The following is a 24,822-nucleotide window of genomic DNA, read 5'->3' on the forward strand; positions in this document are numbered from 1 at the left end:
GAGAGGATAATGATGCTACAAAATGGATAATGATGCTACAAAATGGGCATGTTTCTCAGACACACAGTTTCACCTGGAAAATGCAGAAAAGACTTAGAAATTATTTCTTTTTTAAGACTGCTGAGCTAAATAAAACCTCAGATCAGTAGTTCCTCTGTTGTGGCCTGCTGCACTGAAAGAGAAATAAGAACAAAGGGGAATCCTCTTTGTTCTTTGCACTGTATGTAGAGATTTTCAGCCTTTGGAAATCTGATCACATGCGATTGTTCAGTAAGAGAAGTAATAATAATATTTTTACATCTTTGAGAATGGTCAAACGAGCTAATTTAAATTAATGAAGACTTAGGGAGAAGCGTAACAATTCAGAGAATAATAAAGGCTGTGTCTAGAAGGTGTTTACTTGATCACAGTGGGTTTAGGAGAGGCAGGTCCTGCTTGACCAACCTGATCGTCTTCTCTGATCACCAGGTGACCCAATTAGTGGATGAGGGAAGGGCTGTGGATACTGCCTACCTGGACTTTAGCAAAGCCTTTGTCACTGTCTCCAAGAGCGTTCTCCTGGAGAAGCTGGCTGCTCATGGATTCTACAAGCAAAGCTCTGCTGGCTAAAAAATGGGATGGAGGGCCGGGCCTGAAGAGTTGTGGTAAACTGGAGTTAAGTCCAGTTGGAGACCAACCACAGTTGGTGTTCCCTGGGACTCCATGTTTGGGCTGGTTGTGTTTAATATCTGTGATATGGATGAGGGTATCAAGTGCTCCCTCAGTGGGTTTTCAAACAACACCTCTAACACTGTCATTGTGTTGGAAATGAGGTTCTTCCCCTGCCACTTCTGCTTCTCCCTCTGAGTCCCCTGTCCAGCTCTGGGCTCCCCAGCTCCAGAAAGATAAAAAATAACGAGGGATTCCAGCAGAGGCCATGGAGATGAGGGGACTGGAGCATCTCTCTCATGAGGAAAGGCTGAGAGCTCTGGGTCTGTCGCAGCTGCAGAACAGCAGACTGAGAAGGGATCCCGTTAGAGCTGATCTGATGGGCAGGGAACAGAAGGATGGAGCTGGACTCTGTTCACTGGCGCCAAGCAACGGCACAAGGGGCACCAGACTCAAACTGGAGTACCCAAAGCTCCACCTGACGTGAGGGAAAGCTTCTTTCCTGTGTGGGTGATGGCGCCCTGGAACAGGCTGCCCAGGGAGGGTGTGGAGTCTCCTCTGGTGATACTCAAACCCACCTGGCCTTGCTCCTGTGCAGTTGCTGTAGGGGGCCCTGCTGTAGCAGGAATGTGGGATGCCGTGAGCTCCATAGGGCCCTTCCAACTCAAAACGTGCTGGGATTCTATTAGGTTTTCAAGAAGCACTAGTTATGAATACTAAGACTTATGGAACAGCTTGACAAAGTTTCCCTAATCTCACTTTTCCAGTCTTTTCTAGTGCCATAATTGTGTTAGCTCTCCCGTCACAGTGAACTTCCAGAGCGGACAAGTCCTGATGAAACCCAGGAAGAGTGTAACTTAAACTCCTGTTCTTTCAACTTTTGTTCGCAATCTAATTAAAAAAGGCACTGAGTCAATTTTCAAGACAGGCCTGTCTTTTGTAATGTGTTTGCATTGGGAAAGAAGTCGCAATTGAGAAAGAAAAGGTCTTGCCTGGCGGCTTTCTGGAAATGGCGCAGTGTTTCCTGCATTTTGCAGGGCTTTCAGATTCTAGGTTTTGATTTAATTGAGGAGATGCCTGTGCCAGGTGTAAACCAGTTACTCATCTTGCTTCAAAAGCCGTCGTGCAAGGCGATAACAGCAACAAAGGTGAGAATATGCCCCACCCTGCCTTCCCACTTAGGTCAAACCTCAATTAGCTCCATTTATGTGCTAATATTAAGCACAGGAAACTGCCTTTTTCTTTACTTTGTACACAATAAGGAAATAATGCAGGGAAAAAAAGATAAGGTTACTTTAAAATTACCTAGTTAGTAATGAAATCTGAAAATAAAGAACAAGACAGTGTTCCTGTCCCTGTTATCACTTATTCTTACAGTGCAAAGCTGCTGTTACAGCTGTGTGTCAGCAGTGCAGTGCAGCCAGGGGAGGCACTCTGCCCGTGCCAGGCTGATGCCGGGGCATATGAACAGAAAAGAAAGTTTACAATCTCCTCTTCCACGCACTCTGTGTTTTCTTTTGTTTTGTTTTGTTTGTTTGTTTTTCCAAATGTCCATCTTCCACCTGTCACTGTTGCTTGTGGAACGTTGGCCGTTCCTGGGCTTTTATTCTCAAATGGCATTAGGACTTTGTTCTACTTATTCTAATAATCCATTCTAAAACAAATACAAAAAAGTAAACCACAATAAAACTCTCTTCTGTTAGGCTTTGATAGCGGAGTGTGAGTAGAAAAAGGGGGAAGAAGAAGCTACTTGCAAGGACTTCTGTTAGTGCACAATTAAACGGTAAATCCTGAGTTTTCCTTGTTTGTGTGTATGCACAGTTGTATCAGGGAAGAGAATATTTAGTCTGAATCAATATTCTGTGATCCTATTTAATACTGCATAGAGAAGTTGGGGTTGTGTAACTTCCTTCAGTTCATGCCGAATCCTATCTTTGCTGTTGAGCTCTCGCTTAGTTATCCACTTAGTGTAGCATTTGGATACTCAAGGCTCCTGTTTGATCTGTGCTTTGGATGCTGGGGTCAAAACCAGCCGGTATTATGCATTTGATCAGGGAGAAGAACTGAAACACATAAGGAACATCTGATTTATAAAATTAGGTACTTCCTTTGTTTTTAGATTCAAAATGTTACAATGTCAGTCTTGGTACCTGTACATCTGCGGCAAACTGATTTTGCAAGCCTCAGTCTCTAGTTTTACCATATAAGCACAAGTTGGGTCTTTCTGTAGAAGATGACTTAAGTTGTTTTCTTTCTTTTACTTTGTTTTTAAAACCCTCAGTAAACATAGAAATGTGACTATTTTCTTGAGTTTTCTTCTATGAAATGTTTTTGTATGTTAATTTTATACCCACGGTGCCAGCCCTTGCGTGGTCAGCCAACACCAGTTCAGCTTTGAGTAAAGGAGATGTGAGGATGGACTGTAGAGGAGGTGAGTCACACGTGCATTTGCTGCGATAGGTTCAGTTGCTGGTCAGTGTGCTGGTGATGGACTTGGACCTGCAGACGCTGCAGAACGGAGAGTAGAACTGTGTGGTAGATGTCTGTCCAGTAGTGCAACTCCACAGCGTCAAAGGAGGGGATGTCATTTCCACCTGAATACTTTCATTTGTTTGGGCTGACTCCCCCTCCCCCCCCATTGTGTGCACATGCCTTACATCGCGTTATTTAATGTTTGTTTTGATATTTAAGTCCTGTACCTTTTCTCCACCCCTTCCTTATGTGTTTACTTACGATATGTAGATGTCTAGTTAGGTATTGGGATGTTAACCAAAACATTGTCTTACTGCCGAGTACAGCTTCCCTTTGGGAGGAAATGCACAACTGAGTTTACCTGGACGGTTAAGAGTGATTGCTTTTGAGCAAAGCAGGTATATTATTTAGAGTTTTCCAAGAAAAAGTGAGAAATAACTGGATTGCCCCACTGATAATCATTTTTTAACACTCCTGGGTAGACCAGGTACAAAGTGCTAGAAAGGGGAAAATCTGAATTCTGCTTCATGTGTAACTTCAAGTCACTTGTAAAGTCAAGCCAAGCTAGTTCTTTGTGTGAGGTGTGTCTCCCACGTAGGTGAGCTGTACGGGTGATAGCAAGTGTAAAGCTCTTGTGTTGAAAATAAAATAATTGTTAGAGTTACTTGAGTATCTTTTCTGGAACTGTGGTGAAGGGAGATAAGGAGTATTATTTTTGTGAACTTGTTATAGGCAGGTAAAATTCTATTCCTGAAATGGACAGTGTGTGCCAAGATTTGCCGAGGTAAGGACAGGAGGGTAGATCCAGAGTTCCTACAGAAATGGTACAGAAACTGAATGAATAAATAACACTTGATGACACAGTGGTGACACAACTCGAAGCCATTCATTGTGCTTTCATGACAATGTGTTTAAGGAAACACTGTAACCATTGTGGAGTATTTTTAAAACTGAAAATTAGAGTTTTGAAGTAGCAGAGTAATGAATGCATTTTATGTAGCATCGTTTTAATCTCGTGACAGAAATACAGAACAAACTGAAAGCATAAATTAATCCCTGGGACTTTTCCATTTTCCACTGGTGACCATCTTGTTAAAAACAAAAGAGAGTTTTTATAGAGTTATGTTAAGAATGAAGTGAATACCGGGCAAGGTTAGCTCTGTATCTGAACAGGATTAGCTTTAAGAAATATCCATGTGGCAAATTCCAGTCCATGACCACAGGTGAGCCTGTAATGTTTCTGTGATGATGAGGAGGGCAGGGTGTGGAGGGAGGGATGGCCTGAATGGGCAGGTTTCCTCTCCCTTTCAAAGGGACAGTCGTTGCTCTGCCTCTTTGAGAGGTCTTGGAGCACTGATTTACTGATAGTGGCTTGTGCTGCTGATGTGTTGAGGTAGCAAGTCAGTGAAGCTCTGAAGAATTAAAACTTTAGTATCTGGAAAGGGAATAAACAACCTCGGTTACACAAGACCAGCATTAAATAAGCTTTTCTTTATTGATCAATAGTGACAATGGGCTGTGGTTAACTTGGTAATTTGTTTATTGTATGTACAACATATGGGAGAGTGAACCAGGGTAGCATGTGATACCCTTTGTGCACGTTGCATTGTGTTGGCATTTTTTTCTTTACCCGAGTAAGAAATGGAAAGTTAGGTTTATTCTTACATAAATATAATAGAGAAATCTGTTTTTGTTGTTAGAAAATGAATTTATTTGCTCAGGTTTACAGCAATTGCATCAAGATGCACTTTTTTCCCCTCCCAACTTGGAGAGTATTAGATACACAGGATGTTTATCAGTCACTTGTGTGTGATACGAAATTGCCCAACTGAAGTTTGTTTTGGCTTATGAAAAGATAGTGAGTCAGTTTGTGTACATGGATCTGGATAGATTTACTTTCCCAATATGTAAAATGCTTGGGTTTGGACCTTTGCTAAAATCTTCACTGTGCAGTCAACACTCTTTCGGAGAAAGAACATTTGATCACTGCATTAGGTGAATTCAACACTAGCACTGGTTTTATTAGCTGTAATTTTGAATATACTGCTAGTATATATATTCCTGCTGAATAAAGGCTTTTTATTTAGCCTGACAAACGTATGTGACACCTGTACATTCATGCTGGGCGACTTGTGCAGTAGCATGTGATATTTTAATGGAGGCTGTGGTGCTGTATTTCTGTTAAGTATTTCAAGAAAGGGATTAAGAAATGACCCTCTTATTTTTTAAAGATTGAAATGTAATATTTCAGGAACTCTTCACTACTATTCAATGAAAAAAAAATTACTAGAAACCCATACTGCTACCAGATTTCTGCTACAAGTAACCTTCTGCTGCAAGTAACACTTTCCTGACCTGGTTCTATTCCAAGTGTTGCCTCTGTTGCACTGTTTTGTGTACAGCCTGTGGAGGGAGGGGGAATCCTGGATGAAACCAATCCAAGCAAGTGTTCAAAATCTTTTTTGTTTTAAATTTTCATTGAAATATGTGTGGATTTTGTAGTGACAGAGAGATGCTTCTGGGCTCTCATAGTGTGAGGAGAATTTGAAATCCTCACACTACCACACATTGGTAATGGAATGAAACTGGTTCCTATAAACAACTTTGAATGTTCCAGCTGATTTCTGGGAGGCCAGATTGCGTCTGGCATTCTAACTACAAGATGCCTCTGACTCACTGTGTACATGACAGGGGAACGTGTTGTGCTGTGTTGTTCACAGTTCAGCAAGGGCAGAATGTCCACGTGTTTGACTGGTGGGTGCACACACGATGTGCTGGTACCTGACGTCTGGCTGAAGCGTGTCTGTGTCCATGGCTTCCTCTCTGGTGTGGGAAACCACTACGGTGTTCTCAATGTGCTGGAAATACCTCACAGACACTCTGAAGGAATGTTACTGTTGTGTTCGATGGGTCTGTCCGTGTGACAGTGACCTGGCGAGAGGACGGCTGAGCTCATCATCGTTTCTCTTTGCAGGCTGCGAAACAGTGATGCTGCAGGACTGACCACACTCATCACAGTGAGTAAGTTGTGGCAGTAGGCATTCTGATAATTTTCAGAGAGATGTGAATCATGAAAAAGCAGATGTCATGTTCTTTATGGCTCAGTGCTGAGTTCTGCGCCCAGGCCCTTGTTCCAGCAGGACTTTAAGCACAGGTCTAGCCAAGACTTCTGGATGCTCAGTCCACATGCGCCGTTATTCTGTGCCTTCAGGCTGAGCCCTTGAGTCTGTCTGTGACAATTAATGTCCACGGTAACACTTGTTATTCTTTCTGGGTTTCTTTGTATGTAAGCTTGAAATATAAGTCTGATAGGCCATAATTGCAGTGTGTTGCACATTGTCAGTGTGCCTTTCATTGTTCTGGTGTCTGACATTGTACAGCTTAGGGAATACCGAAAATTAATTCAGAGATTGTGCTGAAGAGTTTTTGATTCCAGAATCAATTTTAGCAACTTCGAAAAGAGTTTTGAATAGTCAGAAGACATGATGAGCATGAATTATCTTGTGCTGTCGATAGTTTACTGGACTTGTTAGGAAATGAAGACTTTTCCACTCCTCTCAGTTTGCTTAGTCTTTTTCAGGTTAACTAGAACAAAGAGACTGCAACTTAGTCCACTACTTTGCTTTAGACAAAGGTAACAGTGAAAACTAGAATAGAGAGATATTTAAACAGAAAGCCTGGCCAGCTTGGCCTGGCTCACAAATGCAGCTTTCATACACACTTTTGAACTTTTATCATACTTACTGTCTGTCTGTCAGGTATGTAAAGGAAGAGAGGAAAATCTGAAGTAGGTTTGAAGGCATTTTACAAGTTTGTTGTTTTGGTGGTCCTCATATAAATTCTTCATGCACTTCTGATAATACACCCTATATAGATGTATTTACATATAAAAATATGTATTTACATATATAAAATAGCAAATGGAACATGCAAATTTGCAAATACTTATTTTAAGTTTATGACCAGTAGTGGGATATGTTGGTTAACAAGAGCCTTGTTTAGGTTGCAGGCACGATATTGGGTGATACACTGGAGTTTTGTGTTTCAGTAGCGACCTTCATGCCTTCAGAGGTAACTTTGCAACGAGTAAAGATAAAATTTTCACTGACAATAGAAAAAAAAAAAAGCCAAATCATTCCTTCTTGCATGCTGATTAAAATAATTTTTAAGATTAAATGTAAATGCCTCAAGTTTTAGAAGTACTTAAAGTGTACAGTAGCATGCTCTGTACAACACGGAAAGAGAAGCTGTTGAACCCACTGCTTGTGACTTAATACGGTATTTACAGGCACGGAGAGAGCACCAGCATCTGCTGAGTACGAAGAACAAACAGGTTTGTGTGGTGAGAGCAGATCCGTCCTGTAGGAGGGATCAAGTGAATTAAAGGTCGAAAGAACAGTTTTCCAGTGAACACCTTGCTGAGCAGACAGGGATCTGGGGGCTGGTCAGGGTAGGAGGGAAAGTAGCTGCTTTTTGAAAGTGAGGAGCAGCAATCTGAGCCAATTTAAAAGCAAAAAAATGCACAACTAGGGAGTTTGCAAGAATAGACAAAAATAAGACGATCGTACTTAGGATTTAGAGTTTATTGCAGGCATCAGAACTTGTGAAACTTTCTGTAGTGTAGGAGTGTACTGCCAGCTTCTATACGCTGAGCCGGCTTTAATTAAAAGCTGTCTTTTCATAAAAGCTGAAATCTGCTTTTTGTGAATGAAGTAATGTTTTTTTTCTGAGTTGTACAGAAATTGAATGACTGCCACCTTCTCAGGCTCCCTGTGCCAGAAGAAAGATGGTGAAGCTTCCTAGAAGAGAGTAGGGATATAGTATCTAGTTAGTTTTAAACATGACCTGTACCTTGGGCTTTAAAAATGAACCCTGCTAACTTACCAACTTGAGAGATAGTGTTAAAAAAACCCAGAATTAGTCCTTTTCCTTGGGAAGGAGATGCAGTCCCATTGAGAATACAAGTACACAGAAGTAAGAAAACAGCCATTGATCGAGTTTAGAATTTCCCTATGACTTTTCTGAGCACACAAGTGTCGTGAGAGCTCCTTCCTCCTCAGTGTTTTGAGTTATTGCCCACAAAGCAGTCTAGATCCTATGTTGATGGGCAGTTCTCCCCAGACCTGCAGCCATGGAAGGGGAGCTGCTAGCCAGCTGCAGCCAACCTCAGTCACCGTGGAGCAGTTGGGATGAACACTGAACGCAGAAGTGCCTTCCTCCATAGAATGAGAGAAAAATGCTCCATGAATGGGCAAGCTGGCATGCATAACTTTTCTCCCTTTGAATGTGCAATTGGAGACTAACAGGAGGAATTTATAGGAAGATCTGTGCTTTTTGATAATTTTTCCCATAGGCCTTTAAAAATGCAAGGGAAGTAATAGCCACATGTAGATCTCTCTCAACAAGCTTCTTTTCAAGGCCAGGTGTTGTACTAACACTATGTACCAGTTTATTCTGCCTGTGCATTTATGGCCAACTGTAAGTTACCTAAACCTTTTCTGAGGGGTGAAGAGAGTTAAATCTCTGAAAAAGGAGAAAAAACCTATCCTTAGACACTTCTCACATTTTTGTGTGGATGGTCAGTGCATTAATCTACAGCAAATACTCTCTGAGCAGAAGGCTGAAGAAAATTTTCTAGAGAGTTAAGGTAAACTTGAGTAGAGAGGCCTAAGAATTCGACCAAGAGGTTTTTTTATGATGAACTGTGTTTAGGAGAGGCGTTGCCTTTACGGCAATATTAGAGCTGTCGAGTGCTGCAGTCAGGAGAAAAATCTTAGCTACACTTCAGTTTTTTCCATTTTTTTTGGGGGGAGGGCAGAGTGGAGATGAAAAACAATATTTTGAGCAACGGAAGATGTTAAAGGATCTGTAAATGATGCTTTCTGCAGAGAGCAGGAGTAAGGGTTTGACAGGTTTTGAAAACTACCTGCTTTCTTTACACAGAAACGAAGCATGCGTTGGCCTGCTCTGAGTTGATGACTGGGAGTTTGAAGGAGAACAACAACAAAATAAATGTTCCTAGCCAAGAAAACTGCTTCCCTTACATGAAACTCAAGTGTCTGTAAATAGCAGCTGGTTTGCAAACTAAATAAAACCACAACAGACTTGCGAAACAGGCAAGTTGGGCAAACATCTTGCTTTTTTGTTAAAACCATGTGCTTTATCACTTGTTCTGCCATGTCTCAGAACAAAAGGAATTGCACCAGAAATGGGATTGTTGAACTGTAGGTGAGAGTTAGTAAGAAGTCTGGGAACTGGCAACTGATGAGAAAGTATTGATAATGGATTGGAACTGAACCATGCTGTGGTTCCATGATAATGCACTGTCTGTTGCTTGTAGTGACAGCATTTGAAAAGCAGCAGTTTGGTTTTTGAAAGTGTAGGTGGATGTATGTTCAGCAAGCTCAGAAAAAATAAAAAAGCTTCCAGAACAGCCCAACCTGCAAAGAAGGTGAGAATTTACCTCCTTTGTAAGTGTGTAACGCCTGCGGATTTAATTATATCTTTACTTCAGTATACTAACAACAATTAACACTGACTAAGAAACTAAAAATAATATGATTTTAATAGTTTTATGTGCTTATAGTAATTATACATTTTAAATAAAAGGTAGAAGGCAATTATGCCTTTACTTATTTTTGCATAGCTATTTTTAGAAAAGAATCTCATTAAAATTGAAATAAAAGTATTATTCCTGTATGTTGCTGATTTGTCTGCAGATATGATTGTTGTGCATCTGCATGTATATACTTGCTTGTTTGTGTATGTTAACATTTATTTATCAAAGAAAACAAACTATCATGTTAGATAAAACAACTATGAAAGTGAAACTACAAAATAATTGAAAGTTTCATGGGAAGATTAATAAGCCACGTATTTCTCTGTGTGATACCTACTAGTCTTTTCAACTATGAGACTGCATTTGATGTCTTGTATTTTAGGAATACAACTGACAGGAAGTCAGTTTTAAAAGATGGAATACCCCCCAACCCCAACACAGCTTCTACAAGAGTTACTCCCAGCTGTTCTAATGCTGTTGTTGTGAACTAGATTTAATTATTGTTATTTGCTGAAAGGGTTAAAGAGCAGATTTTGATTATGTATTGTCAATCCATGATTAGCATCTGTTAGGAGGAATAAGTGGTTTATTAAGCTTTACTGTACAGATGGCAACTGGAGGAGCTCAGATGTAAATTGAATTTTTGGTGGTATAACTGTATTGTTAAGACCAGCTGGCTTTATCTTTGCAACAGCAGCAACTCATTTACACAAAATGTGTGTTTGTTGTTTACAGTTGCTTCAAAAGTTGCAAAAGTTCAGAATCTTTCAAAGTACCTGTAATTAGATAAGAGTTTTCACTTTGTTTGCTTTGGCTTTCTTATGCGAAGAACTGTTCTCAGCATTTTAAATACAAAGCTTTGTCTGCTTATGGAACATGAGAAATATTTTTTTAATTCTTCATGTACAGTAGCTCTGTAATTTAGATGTTTAGGTTAATACAACTTTTCTAGTCAGTGATTGAAAAGATAATTTTCCACACGTAAGTGATGCAACCTTACCTTTTGAATCTAAGTCTTCAGGGACTTCTATGCTGGTGCTAATCCGAGACTTGCATTCCTGTTTCAGCTGGAAATCTGCTTTTAGTAGATCACCAGTTCACCGTGGAAGGGCTCCAGAATGTGTGGTCTGGGTCAGGGTTACAAGTTTGAGGAGGGAGGCATTGTTGTACGCAGGGCTTTTATTTGCTGTTATCACAGTTCATAGTATTACTGTTAATGATTTGATATTTGATTATATTTTTAAAGTCCTTAAGGTCCTTCGGGAAAAATAAATTTGCTGTATTTAATTTATTTTCTGATTTTTTTAAGGTAAGTAGCAAATCCTGTGGTGATAAAGGAAACTTGAACTAGTGGAATCAAAAGAGGCAACACTGAGAAGGCGGCTGGGATCCTCAATTAAGTAAACACTGAGAATTCTTTTATTTTTAACTTGACGACTGGAAGAGCGTAGATGTGCTTTGTGTGAGAAGCTCACGTGGAAACAGCAGCGCCATGGCTGGGAGCAGCGTGCGGTCTGATGCCTCTCCGGCATCGAACCATAGGCAGGAGGCCAGGGCTTGCCCTTCCCTTGTGGTTGTAGCTCCGTTCCTCCGTTGCTGTGGTAGTCCATAAATCTGTTACTGATGTATCTTAACAGTGGGTGAATAAGAATAAGAGATTTTTTCAGAGATTTTTGCCTGTCGGCAGAGGTTGTGGGCAGTAGCAGAAAGGCCCTGGGGGCTTTGCTATAGCACATGCTGGACGGGGGTCAGCCATGTGTGCTTGCTACAGAGGGGCCAGCTGTGTTGTGGGGTACCTTGGCAAGAGTGTAGGAAGCAGTCCCAGCGAAGGGATTCCCGCTGTGCCCTTTGGCCCTTGTGAGGCCTCATCTGGAGGGCTCCATACTCATTTGGGATCCTGAGTAAGAGAAAGATAAAGATAGTAACATATTTTAGCAGCAGATATGTGGTGTGAGACAGCTGCCGTTGTAAGACTGAGAGGTACTGGATCTCTAACAGTGATCAACTCTCTTTCCACTGTCCTTCCACAACATCAGTGATGTCTTTCTTAGGGTAGTGCTGTCTCCTGGATCTGGCCATGTCCGAGTACCGTATCTTGGTCACCTCCTTAGCTCTGCTTAATTGTAGTACCTCTTCTCAAAGGTGCATTCCTTCTCTTTTCTGTTGGGCTTGGTTTTCCCAAGTTTGGGCACATTTTCTTAAATTTGGATGAAGCATGGTGCCCTTCTTCAGGTTTGATCCTTAGGCACAGAAAATAGCAAACAATGAAGTGCTGGTCCATATTTAACTTGACAAAATATTGTGTGCAGGTGCTCCCTTGTGTTATACAGTTTGCCAGCCTGTTTTCACACCACTGAAAAACCAAAGTAATTAGTGGTAATGAGGAGATGGGTAGGGGCAGTTGAACTGCAGAGGAGATAAGAAGTGACTGAAATGTATATTGACAGCAGGTGGGACATCAAACAGGTTTTGTGGGTGTTTTTTTGTTTGGTTTTGTTCTTTTTTGGATGAGAGATGTGATATGGGAGTGTCAGGTGAATACCGGTTGGACATGAAATAAAGATGTTGGATATGTATGCCTGTATATCTGATCCTGCGCTTTCTAAGGCAGGCGCGAAGGCAGCGCCTTACCGAGTTCAGCTTCACACTGCAGTCAGCCTGAGTCCTCATCCAATTTAGCCAGTGAGATTATTGGGGACAATTGATTTTGGGGGATGAAGAGACATCTTTTCCGTGTGGATTTAGAAAATTATTCTTGCCTTAAATTGTGTTTATGTTTGGAATATTAAAAACAGCCTGAACAAAGTGAGTGGCAGGCAGAAAGCTTGTGGAATTGGAGCAGATTCAATTCATCAAACATCTGACAGTTACTGCTATAACTATAAGAAGTAAAGGCATAGGCAGTGAGAAGAAAGGATGGGAGGTAAAGCTGAGATTGTAAAATATGTACTTTACAGGCGTTAGAAAGTACAATTTCATAAAATTGCTTGCAAGTTTTGTGTGGTGTTCAAATATTTTACTCCTCTATGTTTAACATATAGAGGTTTGTATGGCAATAGTTGGGACATCTTATTGTGGGATCATATGGGTTTACATGAATATTTGTGATCGAAATTGGGTCTCTTGTGCTCCAGTTTCACTGTAAAATCAAGCTGAAAGCTTGCACATTTAAAAAATACTCTGGAGTACCAACTTCTACCTGAATTTGAAGACTGCAGAAGTAGCTATCAAGAAATACATTCACTAAAGACGTGTTGTGGTGAGCCTGATGATGTGTCCGTACTTGATGGAGAGTGTGTGTATGTGTGCACAAGAATGTATACGTAGAAGAAAATAGGTTTTGTCTATCCATGAGTAATAGTTTTCTCTGAGGACCCAGTCCTTCGGATATTCATTCAGTAAGGCAGGATTCTCTTCCCTTTTTTTCCCCAGCTCAAGTCTGGGATCTCTTTTTAAACTCGGTTTGCATATACATTGAGAGCTGCACAGCTGAGTGCAGGTTTGCTGATTTCAGTGAAGTTGTGGTGGTTTATTCTGCATGGTGATCTGTGATCAGGATCTTACTAGGTGTGGGTTTTATTTGGAGAAGAAAACAGCAGTGAAAAGGGTGTAGAATTTCGAGTTTTAATATTCTTGCACAACTCCAAGAAAGTAAAGAAATGGTGCGTTCTAAGACATAAATGCGTGTCAGCTGAATAAAGTATGGGCTCAGAGCTTGCAGAAGGCTTCGATGTATCATCTGCTTGAGTGTATTACAGAGGTGATGTCAAGGTGAAAGCAGGCTTGCAGAATGGTTGGAAATCATTGATATTCTGACTCGGAGGCTGTAAATGGCTCTGTGGCAGATGGAGTCTTTGTCAAGGAAGAAAAATGGCAGCTCTGGAACATCATGGGTGTTTTTGCTTAGCAGCTCAGCCCATAGTCTGTGACCTTCCAGTGTTCAGGAGTTCCTTCTGTGCATTAATAAATCGTCCTCCACTTCCGTCCGCTGGAAGTAGATAAATAGTAGCCATTGTAATTCAGTACAGTTTGGGGTATTTAATTATCAAAAAACATAAGCCAGCTTCATCACCAGATTTTTAAGGTAATAAGCTTTGAAGGATCCTCGCAGTTTCTGTGTGAGGTGCCAGGAATGGCTTTTAACCTGACAATAAAGGCATGTGTGTGTGCATAGATACGACCACAGGTACAGCACAGTACTAAAACTGGGTCTGCAAACTGCTCATTCTCTGGAATGTGATTTTAAAATTGCAACAAAGCCTGCAGTAAACTGGACAGAGTTAATTTTTGCAATGTGTTCATATTCAGGACATCTGTATCTGTCTGCTTTGTTCTAGCAAAACATACAATAATTTTTGACTGTTCATCGAAGAAGCTATTTCTGATTATTTCAGGGAGGATAAATAGGGTTGACAAATTCAGTCTCATTTCTGAGTTCATGTTTTTACTTTATTGGTAAAAATTCAGGTATCTCATAGCGCCTGGCAGCAGCTAATTCTGTACCACTGGCATGATTTCATCTGTGTTCTTCTCTGAGGTTGAATCTGTTTTGGTGGGATGAGGGATTCACTTTTATCTATTGAGTAACTGCTTTCTGTGTTCCTGTCAGGGAAGATCTGTGCTAGGCTGTGCAAGTTGTGAAGTTTGATGTCATGTACTGGGTGCTCGGCAGCCATGCGTCTGTCCTAACAGTTGTGTACCAAAACACCTGTTTTGTATGTACTGTAGATTTGGATATCTCAGAGTCTTTCTCATTTAATCGTTGGAATTAAGACTAAACCCTTTAACAGTTCTCTATGTCCCTAGGTCCCATATACACTGATTTGGTCCCTAATGAAACCATTGCTGTCAGTTGTTGTAGTATATGGCTTCAAGAGCCTATAACATCTTGTTGAAGGTGCTTAGTTGGACAGTTGACCTACATTACTGAGTGATAAGTCATTGTCAGAAGTCCAGGCATTTCCCAGTCATCGCCTGCCAGGCATACTCTCCAGCAGTGGTTAGAGTTACAGAATGCAATTGCTGTTCATCACAGGAGAAAATGACCCAGCACTTTCAGGGGTCAAGGCTGTTGCGTTAAGAGTCTCTGTCTTTCAGACCCCAGAGGTTGTAGTCTTTTAAAGGTGAGCCAGCTGTAATTAGCCGTGCCTCTGCCTGCTCAGTTTGTCGTTTTGAGAGGTAGCATGGATGGCTTCTTTTGCAGAAGGACGAATACTTTGTAATTGAAATGGAAGTGGTTTTTGATACCATGTGGTTGAAAATAGTCTTCATGTGTCTTTTTATTCAGACACCATAATGCACTAATAAGAGTTCATGTGACATATGCTGGGATGTTTATATCATGTAGCCACATAGCTTTAAAACTGAGAGAAATGGAAGGGAAATTAAGGCCGTGTGTTATAGGCTTTCATCTTTCAAAGCTTTCAGTGACATAAGTGATTGTTAACTTAAAAAGGAAGAATTGGAGCACATATGAAGAGCATTTGCGGAAGTGTTTATGCTTTCAATTACGTACCTAGTTCATTATGTCCAGTGTCTTGATGGTCTTCTTCCTGGGCTGTATAGTGACAATTCGACATCCCTGGCTCCAGGGATGGGTAATGCCATTTGCAGAGAGTTACTTTCCTCCTCTATTTTCCAGTGGTCTCCTGTGCCTTCTGCTTCTTTGGTGGTGTGACGGCCGTCATGGGTATAGAACAACTGAATAGCTTCCTCAAACCCTCGGGATAAAATGAGGAAATAAATTACACATGGCTTTCATTGTTCCCAAGGAGTTCTGTGCAGTTCTGGTGCACTAGGAGTGGCTAACTAATTGGCGATTTGTCGTTTTGGTATTAGGACTTTGGAGTGTTAGTTGGAAAAGAAAAGAGAAAAACAAGCAAACAAACCCCACACACAAACAGAAAACCCCAAGCCTACCAAAGAGGCCAGCGGAGATGTATTTTCTACTGTTCTCTGTTATTTTTTGGTAGGAGTTTGAAGCTTATAAAAAATAATGTTAACTTGATAGTGGCATTATAGCAACACTATCGTATTTGTATTTTTTTATTTAAAAGGCTCTAAAATGAGAACAGTAGAAAAATGTAGTGAGCTGTGGTATTACTTTGAATAGTTTTGGGGTGTATTCAAAACGTGGTTTGGATACACTTGGAGCTAGAGATGTAAATAGGCTGCTTTTTATCTGTGAAGTATAAGGCAGCATATATCCCACAAAACAAAAATATGGTATTAGTATAATGAGAGAAACGTGTCTTTTAAAATACTATTTAGTGTTTTAATTGCTATGGTTAGCTCCGAGTAGCAGAATAAAGAATTCTATTCAGTCTTCATCTCATTTCAGTAGTTTTGTGTAACTGATAAAAATGCTGTGTGTTTGTATGTGTGTTCCTGACCTTGCTGAATTGTTTTACTTGTTTTTGTGATGACTTTGCTTGTTCATGCAAAGCAATTACTCTTTTATTCATGTAAAGGTTCCACATGCTCTTCCTTGTTTAATAACTAGATGAATACAGAGAAGATTAAAAAAAAATAGTCATATTAAATTCTTGTATTAATTGGTGTGCTTCTTTAGCTGCAAAAGTACAGTTTGTGCCAAGTGACACCCATTTTTATTAGATAGTCCTGCTGTTTCAGAAAGAAATGACATCCCTTTGTCTCCTTAGCACCCATTGATTTTTCTTTCAAGGCTATGTTAACAATGCTAGTAGAACTCATGCAATTAGAATCCGCGTTTAGCAGTAAGTAGGGAAATAAATTTTGTGAAATAAAGTGTTGTATGTATGTTGTTAAAATATTTTGCAGTGTTGCTGTGCTTGAAGCAGTGAGAGCAGGAGGAGGACAAGACACCGACGGGTCGAGGAAAAATGGAAGAAAGAACAAATGATGCAAAAAGAAAATGACACGGAGGTCTTAGTTTAATACATATGTATTCCAGGTTGATGGCTGATTTCATTAGCAAATCTCATTGTTATGCAATGTCTGTTCTTCTGCAGCAAAATGAATATTGTATTCTCAGAGGGTCTGTGCGTGTGTGTTTGTGTATGTTCTGATGACAGATAAAAATATGTATTTATGTGCATTGTAACCTTTAAAAACTCTTGAAAAATATTCATATTTTCAATATAATTTTATAATTCAATTTTCCAATAAAATGGTAAATCAGTGATTATTTCTATGAAAATGAGCAGTTTAACTTTCCTTCTCTGTACATTTCTTTGCCATGTTTGCTGCTTATGGGATCCTTTCCCCCAAACCTTCAGTTTGAATGAATAACAGTTAATACTGAATTTACCGTCTCAGAAAAAAAAAAGTTTAGGTGTGACATTGGTCTCTGTAAAGCTTTTTAAAATGGCTGATAGTAATGTATATAGAACATGGCAACAAACATCATCTCAGTCTCAAATCTCATCAAACTCCAGTCACTCTTTATATTTTAATGGGATATACTGAAAAATATTGACAACCTGTTTATCATAAGATAGATCAACTTTATGATGGAATGACATATTTTGAAAGTAGGGTTCTTTCAGGTCCAGGTGTGCTTCAGTTTCTTTTGTTTCCAAGTGTCCAGTTAGCACTACTGTTTCTGTAATATAAAGACATTCTGATAAACACAGTGTTCAAAATGAGAGGGAACATATGAGAAGACTTTGATGCAAGAATATGATAGTGCACTGAAATTATTTATTTTGGGTGTATTTCTGTGCTTTTCCAGAATTTATTCCATATAAAAAGTTTATGAGGTAGAAATCTACTAGCAAATGTTTGAAATGCTACTAAATAAATTATAATTCGGGATTTTTATAGTTCTGTGATTAGTCCTAAGTAATAAGACAACATGGGTAATGCTTTCGGGTGCTGTAATAATGTAAAGAACAAACTGTTTTGCTGTGTATTCGAGTGACTTTTCCATGCCTTGAAACACTTCAGTTTTTATGAGGGCTTGGTTAGAGATGTGTTTGATAGTAGTGAATATTGCTGGCTCTTCCTGAGTGATGGCTCTGTAGGAGCTACTGTGTTTGTTCCGATGCCAGGATACTATTTTGAGGATCAGATTGATAGATGAAGTGTCCGTGCTTTTGGTGAATAATTCAGTGAGGACCAAGGGGCCGTTAAAAGGAATGATGAGCAGTTTGGCCAGTGTATGCGACCAGAATAAGGAGGAGGTAGAACAAAGAGAAGATTGCTGCTTTCCTTTCCCCTTGGGAAAGAGAGCCCCTTTCCCTTTGCTTCAGCAGGGCTGTAATGGTATAAGGTTGCAGATTACTTTGCGTCAGCTTGTGGGTTTCATAGATTTGTAGGGTGGGTTTTTGTAGTGGCAAGGAATAGCTGAAATGAGATGAACTGTCTCTAACACTTTGTAGTGTTTTCCATCGTGGAGGTGGGTTTCAGCATCCCATGTTGCACTCTATAGCAGTGGGACCCAGGGACGGTCTTTGTGCAGTGTCCGATGTGGAGAAGGAATGATACTGGGGCTTGTGAATGTGTCAGGACATCACGTATGGGGACACAAATAGGACTTGCTTTGGTGGCCGTTCTTTGAAGGGCTCTTGGTAGTAAAAGGTATTGAGGCTTTTGATACAGCCCGAGTGTGAGGAGGAAAGCTGGATTGGTTGTAGTGTGCCTTTCTCCGAGTTTAGCTGAAAGTCACTTTTAGTAACTTGTTAACTTTTCTTGAGTAAAAAGTTATCTAGAATATGTCATGTCCCACCCCAGAAAATGATTTCTGTTCAGTAATGAATTGTCTGGTTTGTCCCCTCCTTATTTCTCCATGCAGCTGGTGTCAGGAATCCAGCTACAATTACTGGAAGCGAAGGGTAGCCTGACGCTGCATGGGAAATGTATAAGTTTAATGCCTTACAGAGCTGACTGCAGGGTGCTCATCCTCTGCAAAAGCGTGGCTGCAGGGTGTAGCTGGAGATGATGCTGGATTTAGGTATTGTGTTTATGTTCACCAGTGTTTCCTATTTTCATAGAATCATAGAATGGTTTTGGTTGGAAGGGACCTTAAAGACCATCCAATTCCAGCCCCCCTGCCCATGGCAGGGGGACCTCCCACTTGATCAGGGTGCTGAAGGCCCGTCTAACCTGGCCTTGAACACTTCCAGGAAAGGGGCATCCACAGCTTGCCTGAGCAATCTGTTCCAGTGCCTCACCACTCTCATTGTAAAGAATTTTCTCTTAATGTCTAGTCTAAATGTGGTCCTTTCCAATTTATAGCCACCCCCTAGTCCTATCACAATGTGCCTGTGTAAGTGAGAGTTTCTGCTGTGAAGCAATCTGTGTTTGTGCAGCAGTGGTGTTGTTGATATCAAGGTGTGATGCAAAACACAGACTTGGTTTTGCTGGCCTTCACTGGAGGCTGCGGAGGGATTATTGTTTGACTTGGGTCAGCATAAGCACCCTTCATGGCTTAACTGCTTTTATACTTCTTTATCATAGGGTAAACAATGAGGTTTCAAATCAAAACTTCTTTCAGAATGGAACTCCCGGAATGAAGCAGTAGTTCTAGATAGGCTCACCTCTGTCCTTTGAGGTTAATACCTGGGTTTCTCGGTACAGTATTGAGGTGATTCTTACACTTTGCAGGAATGGCAGAACACAAGGAACTGTGAAAAGCCTTTGGGTTTTTTTTAGGAAAAAAAACCAACAATCAGGAATTTGTATTTGCTGTATGACCATAGATTTAATTGTCCTGGGCAATGTTTGAAATCTCAATAAAAGACACTCCAGTACTTTGGTCACTGGTACTTTATGTATTGTTTAATAATATTTCTAATTTTTCTTTTTTTAAAATTTATTTTTCAGTACCCATATTTACGGCTTGACCTGTATTTGATATCCATATTTCTAGTTAGCATTTGCTATTAGATCTGTGCAAAAATAATTGCCATTTTAGCCATTAACTTTTGGGCAGTCTATGTCAGCTTAGCATAAAATTTACAGATCGACACAAGACCCGTTAAAATCTGTGCATTTTTGCGAACAAGAGGCAAGTCTGTTTGTTCCGGTAGCATAGAATTCTGAAGTCTGGAACTGATGAATTCTTGAAAGGCTGCTGCTGGGCTGTGGAAACCCTTCGCTTTTAGGAAGCTGTTGAGATGCTTGAAGATGTGGTAATGGTTGGGCGAGAGCTCTGGGGACGGAGGTGGGTGAGGGAGAGTTTTGTAGCCCAGTTCGTTCAGCTCCTGCAGAACTGTTTGAGACAGGGGGTCGAGCACTGTTGGGGAAAACCTGGTCCTCTTGCATGGATGAGTGTTGGATGTGAATGTTGCCATTCTGCGTGTGTTCTGTCAGCTCCCTGGCAATGCTCCTCTGCTGTGATAGTTCCTCCAGGATTCAAGGAGTTGTAGTGGGTGATTCCCCTTTGCCGACCCCCAAAGAGTGGCCATGATCTTCTTGGGTTTGAGGAAGTGTTTTGTGTGTCACTTGTGTGGAGTCACGGCACGGAATCCCGTTGGCTGTCATATGGAATCCTTTCCATCACGTGTTGCGAAGAAATGAGTCGGTTTTGTTGTGCCAAAGTATTGCCGAGCAGAGTTTATAATGGCAATTTGTTTGGTTTTCATTCAACTTGGGCAGCACCTGTTTGTGGAGCTTTTTTGATTTCCAGATTGGTGACGGTGTCCAACACCTGTTGCAGCGTTGAGTTCTTCTGCAGCCTCTTGAGTTGTTTTGTGTGATTCCTCTTCAGTCCCGTCCCTCAGCTGGTGTTTGTTGCAGAAGGATGCCTGTGACCATCCTCGTCCTCAAGGCTCTCGTTTCTGTTATGAAGTGTTTGGAACTGATGTGGAGCTGCACATTTGGTGCCAGTCCCCTGGTCAAGTGCTCGAGTGATATTGCAGCAGTTTCTGCTGCTTTAAGTCCCCTTGGGGACTTGCACAGCAAAATCGCTGAAATTTGCTTTTTTTTCTGTCTTTAGTTTGTCAGCATAATATAAAAAAGCATGAACAGTGAAACTAAACCCACCGGCATAAATCAGTAGAGCCAATTTTGTGCTGTAACATGGTGTGCTGCACAGACATAGGTAAATAGGAGCTTAATTGGAAATGAGCACCACAGCTTACAGTGACAAAAACAGTGACTGTGTTTGCACCACCCTAATATATAGAAACTGATACTCTTTTTTAAAAGAAATCTCCCAGAAAGATGGTAACTTTTCAGCTGGGCTCCTCAGGTTGATTTACACAGGCAGGTGCTGGTGGGTACTTAAGACATAGCTGGAACAGTGACTTATTGTATCATACATTTCCGTATCCTGCTATGCCTGTTCTGTAAACATAGTTTTTGTTTTTAGTGGACACCAGTGTTTTAGTAGCCTGCAGAATTTTGGTCTGAGCACATCATTTACTGAATCATTATTCTTACTCTCTTGCTGACTGATGGGGAGGCAGTGGGTTGTAGTTTAGTATGTTTAGCTTCTCTAATGATTGCACTGGTAGAAAAAAAGTCATGCTTTTATCATCCTGCACAGGCTGTGATTGCAGTAGGGTCTGGTTCAACCTCGAGCTCAGACAGTGAACATGGACCTTCTGTTTGACTGTTCCCTATGCCATGTTTTTGTTACCCTCTCCTTCATTGCCATCGCAATGTGAAACAGCTGTTCCACAGTAAATATTTTTCACAATATGAGCAACATGGATGGAAATAATTCTAGAAAAACGATTATTTCTGAACTTGTATTTTAACATGAGGAACTACTGTATGCAATTCTCCTTGTGTCATGCAAGACTCAAATTCATTGCGGCTGTATCTTAGCATGCAGATTTTTTGACTTACGAATAATTCCCAGATTGAGACCTTAAATCATGATCTCCTAACTCTTGCTGTGAGAGTGTGTTTGCAGTCATGCTACTGCCAGACTTATTCTGACTGAATGCAACACACATTGCTTTTTAAAGCTGTTATAAGACTCATGTGAAGAGTTTTGCTGCTTCTTGTCGTTGCAGAAGGATTCTCTTATTTGATGGGTTGAATTTTTACTGTTTTCTTCAGAAACACTGTATGCTGTTTGACAAGACTGTGTTTTTGTGAGATGAGTAGCGGTAGAAAAACAGATGAATGAAATGCTGAAGTTTTGATGTGGTTTCACTTAAGGGAATGAGTTATATCCAAGTGTTTGATTAGGAAATTGTGGCTGTACTAATTATGCCTGTAACAAGCACATCTTGCAAAGGTCCTACTTTGGATACTGTTCGATTGCAGAGATCCCTCTGGTTAATAGAGCTTTCCTTGTTTAGGAGATGTAATGGAAGAGTAACTCCTTCGTTAGCACAAGCTGTGCCTGCAGCAGCAGAGATCTGTGTACAGATCCGCCTTCACCTATTGCCTGATCGTTCCAGGCAGGCTTTCTCTATTGTTTTTCTCACACTTTTCCATAGTTCCTTTTTTGAACTTAATGTGAAAAGTGGCTGTCATGTATTTCTAACGTTGTTATTCTTGTATGGAGACAGGCTGAGAGAGTTCAGCCTGGAGAAGAGAAGAAGCTCCAGGGAGACCTTAGAGCAGCTTCCAGTACTGAAAGGGGCTCCAGGAAAGCTGGGGAGGGACTCTGGATCAGGGAGGGCAGGGACGGGAAGGAAGTGTGTGTGTGTGGGGGAGGACGACGACATAGACCTTTAGCTGAAAAAGGGGAGATTTAGGTGAGATCTGAGGAAGAAATGTTTTGCTGTGAGGGTGTGGAGGCCCTGTCCCAGGTTGCCCAGCGCAGTGGTGGCTGCCCCATCCCTGGAGGGGCAGGTTGGGACTTGGAGCCCCTGATCCAGTGGGAGGTGTCCCTGCCCATAGCAGGGGTGGAATTGGAAGGGCTTTGAGGTCCCTTCCAACCCAAACCATTCCATGATTGGCAGCTTCATTATTGTTCTGTTCCTGGATTTGTTTCTTCAGATATGTTGCTTTGGTGTGTTCCCTAGGTCTTGTTTCCTATTGTGGAGTTTCTTATAGAGGGAACCCTCCTCTTTGCATGTTTCCTCTAGAATACACATAACCTCTTCTTTCCTGACCTGCTGAAGTTCAGGTCCTGTGCTGTTGCTTTAGGGCACTGCACAGTTCAACTCACGTTGAGCTGTAGTCTAAGAGTTGACTGTATTTATTGCTTAGAGAAAGTCTCTCTTCTGTCAGCAAACCAAACACTCTATTCCAGTCGCTTATGAGCAGCAAGCTTTTTCTTCCACCAATAAATGGGTTTCTGTGGGGGGATGGTGGTAGTGGGGAGGCTGTTTTTTCCATTTTCCTTTTAATTTTCATAGTAGCCCAGGGCCATCCTCAGACACTGTAAAAGTCTGATTTTTAAACTGGAGCTTGTCGGAATTAACTTTTGGAAAGATGACGGGTAGGAAACAGCTAACTTTTCTCACTGGATCGCTGCCATGTGTCTAGTCCTTATGTGATCAGTTTTCATAGAGGAAAGGCGTTAAGCAGTTTGAAGAAAAAAAGCATTTGAATTATTTTTTTTCTTCTAAAATTATGTTCAGTAAGTTAATCTTGATAATTTCTGAGTATCGTTAGTAGAAATCTGTAATTATGCTTTTCTGGGGATGGATGCTTAAATTCTGAACATGGTGATAAGCATTTGTTTTTTCCAGGGTTGGTTTGGGTTATTCTTTAGCGATCTCGTACCAGAACGACTCTGTGAGCAGTTTGTTCTGGGGGCGTGTGTACATAAGCATAATTCAAAAGAAAAGAAAATGTTTTCCTCAGGCCTGGCTTAAAAAACAAAACAACAAACGGCGGCACTGATGCCTGTGTAACACTGTGGAAAACATTTTCTTCATGGTTCATTTGTTTCTGTCTTTTCTCCTACCTCGTTGCCTGATGCAATTAAAATGCAGATGGACGTTTTACCAAGCGCGTCCCGCTCCGGTGCGCGTGTTGCTGGGATCGGGGCGCTCCACCTGCCTCGCGGTTTGTTTACCAGGAAACTGGGACGTGTAAACTGCAGGAAGCACTGTTTGACCCTCTCCGGCAGGATCTCATTACAATAATTGCTAATCTCTGACTAAGACAGCCATGTTTTGTGTGTAACACAGAGGGAGGTTGGGGTGGATTTTAGACGCTTCCTCAGATGCAGCTCTGTAAACGCCTGCTTGCATTTTGTTTTCAGGGGAGTGTTTGACAATAGGCATCTGGCGACCTTTGGGCTCGAGCTTGGCTCTGTAGCCGGCATGTGTTCTGTCTGCCTTCCTGACTGAAACCCCACCAGACCCTCGGCCGGCTGCTCTGGAGTGCTGTCCCTGCTCGTGGCGACGGGATAATGGCTACTTCCTGATTACACCGTGCTCCACAGTAAGCTGCTCGTGTTCTCTGCTCTACTGTAACGCCAAGTGTTTGGTGCTTTCCTCCGTGCTGCCTTCCCTCCCTTCCTCCTTCCCAGGTTCATGTTTGAAATGGTTAGGGACCGAAGAAAGTATATATAGAGTTGCAGCATTCGGTTTTTCTGTATTCTAAGACAGACAGCTACTGCCTTTTTGTTATGCTTACTGGTAGTAGTGATGAGCAAATGCATCTGATTTGCATGAGATTTAAAAACATTTTAAAGCTTGTTCTGGTGTGAGACAGCTAGGGTTAACTTTACGAACAATTTTAATGAATACTCGTTGGGCCGACCCAGTGACATAAAATATGCACGCTGAAGTATTGGCATTACACAGCTTAGTTTTATTGCTTACAGAACTATTTCATGTCTATCATAAACTTAGTTGTCAAATAAAACTAAACAGCCCTTTTATCAGGTTTTCTTATATGTATATATGTTGTGCTGTTTCTGTATTTGTTATAGTTGATGTGTTATCTTTACTTCAAGTGGTTCCTGGGCCCTTGCTGGGGAGGACTGGTGGGTGTGACAGACACCGCTCAGTGCACAGGTCTGGTTGTGTTTCACTCCACAGTACCAGCTAGTAGATTTCATCTTGTACAACGACAGCAACAGTGACTTTTTCGTCTTGCTCTGCTCTGTTAAATGGATCTACAGCGATCTGTTTTTTTTAAGGTTGGTCTTATGCTTGTATAAATGGCATAGAACCTGCAATAGCATTGTGTGAGCCGCAATGAGCATTGCTGAAGATCTGCATCAGATAGTACCTATGCATGTTTTTGGTTATTTTATGACAGTTCAAAAAGGTTCCAAGTCAAATTTTGCAGTTCCA

At 41.1% G+C, this 24,822-nt stretch overlaps 1 protein-coding gene across 1 annotated transcript in view; it reads left to right on the top strand.

Annotated features, from left to right (window-relative positions):
• The window catches only part of BAZ2B (bromodomain adjacent to zinc finger domain 2B), a 111,456-nt gene that overhangs the window by 21,116 nt on the left and 65,518 nt on the right, over positions 1 to 24,822 (top strand). Inside the window, 2 exon segments of the mRNA XM_054069332.1 lie at positions 6,095 to 6,141; positions 23,781 to 23,962. The gene's annotated coding sequence lies outside the window, so the exon portion shown is untranslated.

This window comes from Cuculus canorus, chromosome 6 (genome assembly GCF_017976375.1).
Source record: "Cuculus canorus isolate bCucCan1 chromosome 6, bCucCan1.pri, whole genome shotgun sequence".
NCBI classification, from domain to species: domain Eukaryota; kingdom Metazoa; phylum Chordata; class Aves; order Cuculiformes; family Cuculidae; genus Cuculus; species Cuculus canorus.